Source organism: Corvus brachyrhynchos, unplaced genomic scaffold (genome assembly GCF_000691975.1).
Source record: "Corvus brachyrhynchos isolate BGI_N302 unplaced genomic scaffold, ASM69197v1 scaffold14, whole genome shotgun sequence".
NCBI classification, from domain to species: Eukaryota; Metazoa; Chordata; class Aves; order Passeriformes; family Corvidae; genus Corvus; species Corvus brachyrhynchos.
Window position 1 is genome coordinate 1,289,073 of NW_008239110.1, and position 8,943 is coordinate 1,298,015.

General features: G+C 36.3%; 1 protein-coding gene across 3 annotated transcripts in view; it reads left to right on the forward strand.

Moving 5' to 3' along the window:
- The window catches only part of FUT9 (fucosyltransferase 9), a 103,190-nt gene extending 97,614 nt beyond the window's left edge, over nucleotides 1-5,576 (forward strand). For all 3 annotated transcript variants that reach the window (XM_017739744.1, XM_017739743.1, XM_017739745.1), the window contains one exon: nucleotides 1-5,576. This exon is cut by the window's left edge and continues 3,552 nt beyond it. The gene's annotated coding sequence lies outside the window, so the exon portion shown is untranslated.
- Nucleotides 5,577-8,943: the final 3,367 nt, after the last annotated feature.

Genomic DNA, 8,943 nt, shown 5'->3' on the forward strand with positions numbered 1-8,943 from the left:
TGTATTTCATTCAGGAAACATTGCTAAACATGCTAAAATTGCTTTGAAGATAAACAAAGCAGGAGAAAAATCTAATCCATAATTATGCATAAGAATCATTACCAAATCCTAAAAAATATACATGACTCTAATGCCTCACTGACATTCTTGAAGAGTAAGGGCTGGAATGAAATTGAGCCAATTTTTTATGAAGATTTTAAGGTGATCTGCAGGTATCAGGCCTTAAGCAGTTCTGGATATAAAGATCTTTGTTGACAGAAGATGAAGCATTTTTGGGCATGTCCAGCCTGTGTAGTAAATGATGTGATGCAGTGGATATAAAACATCTGTGCACCATGCATGCATAAAGGCTGCCTACCTAGACCTACGCACCTAACTCACCTTAGTTTGCTTCCAGTCTGTATATGACATTCAGCATTGTGAGGTCTGTGCTTTTTTTGTGATCTACTCTACATGAACAACAAGCACAAACAGACTCAAATAGCAAATCACTGTGAAAGACAATGAGCAAACTCAACCAACTGTGGAAGGGTAAATTACATGGGACTAGACAAAATAGGTATTATGCTTTGGTACCACTGGCAAAAGAAGATAATTGCACCAGAAAAGAGAACTAGAAGATGGGAAATCACACCAGTTCTATTTTCTCAACAAATATGTTTCAGACATTCTGTTTATTTTGTTTGCCAGCCCACAACAGTCTTGAGTTGCACTTCTCACAAGCTAACTAATCAGTCAGTGAAGACAAAGAGTAATTACCATTCTTTCTTTTACAATGGCTTACTCTGGACGTTTTTAGGCTCTCTGTCATGCACTGAGCTATCAACATTACTGCCTTTCTCAGTGTGGAAAGTAAGACCCAAAGCAGATAAAATACTAACAGCACATGCATTGCTACCCCACTGAATGTGAACAGGTATCAGACAAAACTGGCAGCAGATCCTTCTAAAGCAGTTTTCCTTTCATTTCATAGACAATGTCCACAGCAGCTCTTGCTTAGTATGAGATCTCCATTCCTTAGTGAATCCTGTTGCCAGTTTCTTTGAGTGCCTCTTCCCATAGGTCTATAGTCACAGTGAGCAAGCAGACTGAGTGAGGCCCACAGAAAGTGTGAGACATCCAGCAACATACCTGTCTTTTAAGAAACAGATCAAATAAAATTAAAGTTGCACTGAAAAAGCATGAATGTGGGGATTTGTAGAGTTCATGCAGGCTGAGAAAGATATGGGAAATTGACACCACTGAACACAATACAGAACTACTTTCTCTCTCTAGATACTCGTGTTTGTTTCTCAAAATAGGCTTTAAAAAATCACGTAATTTTCTCCCATCTCTAAACAGGCAAGCTTCAGTTAAACAACCAATAACTGTTTCTGATTATTCAAGAATGGGACTCCTGTTGGCCTTGTATTATCTTTTTTATTAGATGCAAAATAACATTCAGGGGAAGAAAGAAGTCTGTCAGTAAAATAATCATATTTCTTATCTAAATTCAAGGACCTTTATTCTTATTTTCTTTTTTGATTTATAAGTCCTCATGCAGCATCACTTTCTGGACATGATTCAAAAGGACCATAAGAGTATGCAGATGACCATGAGACTTAAGCATGTGGTTAATTTTAAGAGCATCTTTAATGTTTTAATGCACTGGGGCTTTAGTGAATATGTTTTCATTGCCTTTAGGAATTGTGCCAAAGAGTGTGGGCTATAGACATCAGAGACCAATTTGTGTGGCCTCTTTTCCATCACGTCCATAGTGAGTGGACTGGCTGAGTAGTAAGTGAGTAGTCCACACTGAAAATCTTGGATTCATTCTGATTTGCTGTCTTAACCAATAAATCTTGGCCCAACTCTTCTGCTTCACCATACTATATGCAGCCTGAGCACAGCACCTCAACTTACAGCCTGCCCATGCTATGCAGGGTCACTGTACTTCCATGTGACATAAAGAAGCCAGAGTGGCTGAGGATGCTGCGATAGTATTTCAAGGACTGTGAGGATGAAAACATAAAACCTGGTCATGTCCTAAAATCTGGACTCAATGTGCCCTAGAGAGGGTCAGCCTCAGCCATATACCTGATTTTCCTCTGAGGAAAGTATTTGGTTCATTCTAGGTGAGCCTGTGAGTAATCACTGTGTGTGCAAAGTGGGAAAAAGAAGTGTCTATGTGTAGGCTGACAAGGAAGCTTCTGACCTATTTAAACCAGCAGTGAAATTCAAACAAATACTCACGTGTTTCCTTGGTCAAAACTAGAATGTTGTTGAGAAGAGAGTCCAGGGGAAGTATTTGTATACCTACCAGCTGGTGGGCTTTTTCATTAATTTTGGCTGACAGTTCTGTTTTGGCTTTTTTTTGTTGTTTTTAATAAAAGTGATTTTACAATGTTAGAAATCAATCAATATGATTTATAGAAGATAGGTATTTCATCTTATTGTCTGCTTCTTGCTTGGGCAATTCTTCTACCAGAGCTAGCAAGTGATTTGGGAGATTCCTATGCTAGTAACAAAGGATTGAGCCAAGGGTGAAACGGCTTGGGTAAAAAAATCCCTGTCTTATTCATGGATGTTTCCCTTCTAATATTTGAATATCTAGTTATAGTGCTATGGCCAATTCTACATTTAGAGAATCAATGTAAAAAGCATACTGGTTAGATATTCTCATAAAAGGTACAGAAATACCAATAAATTGATTAAATAAACCATGCAGTGGTAATTTTAATTCATGGTACTATTGCTACAGAGTGATACAGATGATAAAACCATCAACTCGTGAGAAATAACTTGGCCTAGAGACATTATCCTGCAGTTTTCATACTGGAGAAACTGGAGTTCCGAAATGGAGTAACCCCATTACTCTATTGCAAAGGTAATTAATTGGCAATCTTTTGTGTCACCATATTCTCTACACAATTAATTGAAAACAAGTCTCTGTACAGTGAATAGTTCAGAGATCGCTCATGTGGCAGAGAGCCTCTCACCCCCAGGTTAACAGCCTGAATTACGAGTCAGTTGGTTCAGACCACTGTTTGGCAGCCTCTAGTAGATGATTCTGTGGTCTCAGGTTTTTCATTGCTGCTTTCAGCCTTCCTTTTTCAGGAAGGCAAAGAACTGAGCTGAGACTCATCTGACACCCTCTGTAATGCACACTCACCAGGGTGGCTTAAGACACTCTCACTTCTGTAGCCTATACTCTCCCTGTTTATGATAATGCAGAAAACTTTACTGTTCCAAGTAATAAGAGAATTAGCTTTATTTTTTGGTGTGGTGCCAGTCTGTACAAATAAATTATTGATACTTGGGGGAACTCCTCGTTAACATTCCTAAGTAAATAATTAGCAGGAAAATAATTTAATCCTTGCAAATTGGCAGCAAAAGCAACTGTTTGTTATTCTTTATTATTAATTAGTCCAGTGGAAAAGAGGATTTGATGAAACTTTATCCCCCTGCTTTGATATAGCCTGTTTGGATCCAGATACAGAAACATGTCTGATAGCAAAATTTGGAAGATATATGGTAAACCAACAGATATATCTATAAAAAGTTGGGGTAAATTTCCTATAGAACCTTGAAACTATAAATAAGTGCTTCAGCAGTCACTAGATGGAAAATGTTCCCATCAATCCATTTCTTTACAATATCATAAGAAAAGCCAGCCTTATATATGCTGTTCGGCATGGCAAATAACTACAAAACCTACATTTTCTTTGCCACTTTGTAACACACATTATAAGAGTTGAGATTAAAAAGTTTGGAAAGGGAACTCCCTTGGTGCAATTTAATGTTTTAAAGAATCAATGGATATACCGAAAACAAGCAAGTGAGCAGCTTTTCCATCTATACAAAATCCTAATGTGCCAAACTGTTTCCATTGAATGAACAAAACAGTTAAGTATACAGACTTTTTATTAGGATTTGCAAAATCTTCTATTAACGCACTGTAATTTTGCACTATTTTGTAAGAAAATTTAAAAAAAAAGGAAAAATAAAAAAGGAACTGAAAAAGAAACGGAAAAAAAATCTAAAAATAGATGCCAAATGTATAGTTTGTAAAATACTATTTTTCTTATATAAGGTGTCATCACATTGTGAATCTAACTGTGTTATTGTAAACTGTGAAAAATGTGATGTTCTGTTGTGACACAGCCTATGAAGGGCCATTTCTAACACAGATTATTCACCTGGACTTGTTTATATGAAACATATTCATAAATCTGAGATCACTTTTATACTTATTTTTTGTAGACTATTTTTCCACATTTGCAACACAACTGTTATTTTATATCAAACATTAATTTTGCTTTAAAATATTATTTGAATAGGTGGGTGAGTGTCTTAAATGTGCCAGAGATTCAAAACTGTAACAGAGAGAATTCAGAAACTATTCTTTGCCAAACTGTAGTGCTACAAAAATCAATGTTGCTTTGTTGAAGAATAGGCACACTGTCAATAAACATAAGTTTCTAGTCCAATAATGATGACAATGTTACATTTTCTAGGATAAATGCCTGGTAGTTACGAGCTGCATTTCCCTGCTGTCTTTGTGTATGTTGAGGAAACAAAACTGTGTGCCATAGCTGAACGTCTTAGATGTTCAGTCACTTAAATAATGTGCCATGGATTTGACCTCCGAGGTACATTAATGAGAATTAGGAGAAAAAAACCAAGCTGTTTGTCCTGATTCAAAGTCAGTTTCTGTGATGGGTCACATGAAAATGGGGTGGTTGTCAAGGCAGGACTGGGACGATCTCAGCAGAGATGGTAAGTTCTGTACATAGAAACACGGGGACTACATGTATTGTGTTAGTGCAAGATCAGGACCAAAGTCCCTTTCTTGTACATTTGAACTTACACACATAACATTGGGTGAGATCTGATAGGAACCCTCTCTTCATGTTCTCAGCTAATGATATTCCTTGTACTGATGTTTATGTGTTTTATATAATATATATATATAATGCATAAATTCATGTGTAAGAAAGACTAACCACGGGAAATTGAATTTCAATAAAAATAATGGAAACCACTCTTACCTGCAGGCACATTTTAAGATGCCATGTTGAAAGATCTTGTAAAAAGCTGTATTTTTAATTTATTAGTGATTGTATATTTTGCCCCATGATCTAGACATTTTATATCAGGGAGTCTACTAAAAACTGGTTTTTTGTTCCCTTTGAACACTACCATCACCCTGAGATGCATCTGAAAAATGTAGAGGTCAACCACTGATGTTCTGTGGTATTTTTTTAAATATGATGTTGTCGTTGAACTTTCTTCTGATTACCTATAACTATGTTTAGAGTTTTCAACATAATTTACCTGCAGACTGAAGATACCTACCGAATGAAACTACAGGTAACCATAATTATTTCAAAGACTTTCACCATTTATGTGAAATTAATGTTTCAGAACACTGATTCCAAGACAGTTAACAGCAGCTCATTGACTCTTATTTATTGAGCACTGGAATTCTCCCTAAAGGATAAACACTGAATCATGTAAATAATAGTGCTCTATATAAGCCTAACAAAATATTGTAATAGATATATTTAAAATAAAAAGAGAACATTCCAAGTGTACTATAGTCTTTGATCATTATTTTATAGGTCTGATGTCACCCTTTTTCTTCTTGTGATACTTCTCATCAAGAGCCTGATCTGAAGATTGTTGCTACTCATAACCACGACTTCTGGCAGAGATCTCACAAACAGAATTTTGGTTCTTTTTAAGCGATTGCACATGAAATTGCTCTGAGTGCTCAGGGTCAGACTGAATTCATACAGACTGTCGTATGAGTTTGCTATGTACAGCAACCAGCACAGCTGAATTAATATGATACTACAGTTGAGGTTACTTTGCCTTGTTTTTAACAATAATCTTCAAAATTTTTCCGAGGAGTGGAATAGTAATTTACATGGCCATATTTCATTGCTTTATCTACTGTACAAATAACCTACATTTGCAGAGCTTAACTGTATCTAAAATAGCAAATAGTTAACGCAATGGTGTCAGTTTTATTTCTAAATATATATGCAAACGATGGAAATATCTGCCACTGAAGTAAATGTAATAAATAATGCAGTATTTCCAGTAGAAAAGGTCATTTGGTTGCGGCAGTTGCAGTTTATCCAAGACATAATATTACATCTGACTACTGTGCAGATTGAAGAATAGGTTAGGGGTCTTCAAAAATCCTTTTCCTTTCTATCAGACAGGCAAATTTACTTTCCTCCTGAGCTAAAAAACTTTTGTTAATTTGGATACAGTCTTTGAAAGTTTATTTAATTCTTGACATTTACTTAAAGCAAACTTATCATCATCTTGAACTCATCCTTGACAAGCACAGAGACAGACAGACTTTTCAATACTACATGTGACAGAAGTCCCTGCCACATTTCACTCTCACACACACACAACCCTTTCTCATTCTTACATTCAAATTCCACTTCAAAAACTCAACCTAGGGCAGAATGTACAATTTTCTGTCTTTAAAAAAGACCTTTTTTCTTAAGTTATCAATTTCTACTTCCTCTCACAAACTTCCCTTGGATATGCCAACAAAGCTTTGTGTGTTTGGAAAGCCTGGTGTCTGCCCTGAATGTCAGAAGCAGTCAGTTTAATGATATGCTTCTGAGAGCACAGCACTGAAGTGAAATCTGAAAGAAAAAAGGGTCAGGCAGAGAAGGTATGCAAGTTTCTAACTCTGCCAGCAATACGATGCTATTACAGATGCTGAAACTACATCTCTGGGTGATAAGGCTGCTGTTGGCACAACTTCCTCATGCAGTGAAACAACCAATAAGCTCTTCATGAGCTCTACACAGGCTGATACTTCAGCACAAAACACTTCATTGAAACAAGTGTGCTGCCAGTGAGCCTGAGAGTAGGCTAGCACCACTCAAAATACAAAATACTTCATGTCAGTTCTCACACAGACTAAAACAGAAGCCTGCTTTCAAGAAATATATCTTCTCAACATATATTTTAGTTCTAATAAAGCCTTTGGATAGAATAACAAGTCTTTAGACCATAGACCTAGTAGTAGCTTAAGGTACCTCAGAACAGTTTTCTACAGGTGGGTGTACAGGGGAGCATTGAATTCCTAAGTTTCCAGAATGTAAAGTAATTTTAAAAAGTAAATGGAGTCTGAGACCAACTCAGCTCACCTACTCAGAGTGTTTTCATTTTTAATCCTGTATAAGATCACATTAAAAAATAACTTAATGACTTGCAGTTCGATAACAATTGTTATTACAATTGATTTTTATGTACAATGAATCAGAAAAATGAAAGAAAATAAAACTGCTTGTGTTAAAATGTGGAAAATTAACTTAATTTTTTTCAGTCAAAATTAGTTTTTTGTGATGTTCTAATTGATGCTTTTATGAAAGATCAAAATCACTCTCAAAATTCTTGCCTTTAATCAAAAACTTAAAATTTCAGTAATTTCTATATAAAATTAATTCAAGAAATTGCATTCTAATTTTAACACATTTTTTCTGAAATTATTCTTTTTCCTAAAGGAGTCTATCTTTCTATGACAGGATTCTTCAATGAGGAAAATATCATCAACTGCATTTTCATTCTTCTCTTACCTTCTGTCATCTGAGTTCTCTCATGTGTGAAGAACACATACTCAGTGGAATATGGTTAATCAATATGGAAGAGTTGCAAAAGCTTTCAAAATAATTTCTATATAGTCACAGACTTGTTGCCATACCACAATTATGTTATTCCTGCAACAGGAGCAATCATTTAATGGCTGATTTCCAGCTTTCAGACATACACACTGTCAAGTTATGAACTTCACTCTGCTTTTTAAGCTGCCCAGTCCTGTCACTACAGTTTCTGACATTTGTTGACATTCTGTCTGCCTTATATCCATGTGGTTTCCTCAGCCATATCATGCCCTGTCCTTCTACACCGACTGTATATCTTTACATTCTCTGTCTGCATTTTGACATTAAATAAAAAAACTATTTCCAGCTAGAAATACAAGGCTCTGTAACCTTGAAGCAGTGAGCCCTACACCCTCATGCCACTGCCCCTTCCTTGTCACTAAATTAGATTTAATTCACATTAAGTTTAATGCACTGAAATGAAATGTAACAAGGTACATGGGCAATTGGGTGATTTTTAATCAGTTCAGCTTGTCAAACAAATATATTGCACTGCAGTCAGCTGGATGTAACAATTACATCCAGAGTGGTGGTTTTACCCTTGAAACCTTTTATTCAAATGCAGATCCAAGACCATGTGGTTATACCAGTCCCAGTCTTGAGCTCAAAGACAGCAAGCGATGCTGAGGGCACAGACCAAAAGCACGAGATAATTATTTGGGCAATTATCCGATACTCTCTGATTAATAGGAGAAAAAGCAACCCAAATACATCTAGGCATACCAAATAATTTACTACAGTGCTACCTACCTGCACAAGCTCAGTTTGTGTCCAGCAGGGTTTATCAGCTCTGTCTCAGCACAGCCCTTGAGTCTGCATCTAGGATCTGTCTGGCACTTCTGGCTTCTTAAGTGCAGGGTACCATTTGAATCCACTGAACTCTCCAGAACCCTGGACAAGCTTCCCAGAAATAATAAAGTGCAGATGCATCTCCAAGCATTCCTGAGAGCTGGACAGCACTGCCTGGTGTGCAGGATTAATTCTGTAGGCTAGCTATTAGCCATATAAGAGCTAGGTCAACAAGAGAATACGTTCAAAAGTGCAGCTTTCTTTGTTTCCATCACTTTTCAAGTCTTTCATGTCAGATTTCTGAAAAATTCTTTTATCTTCCATTTGTTTGATATTAAAAAGCTCTGTAAGCAATGGCACTTAAAATGATCACTCAAAACCTCTTACAAAAATTACAGAATCGAAACCTTAATCTTTGTAGTGATTTTAAATGTCTCTGATGCATTAAATTTTAGTCTGTGTTCAAGATGAATACATT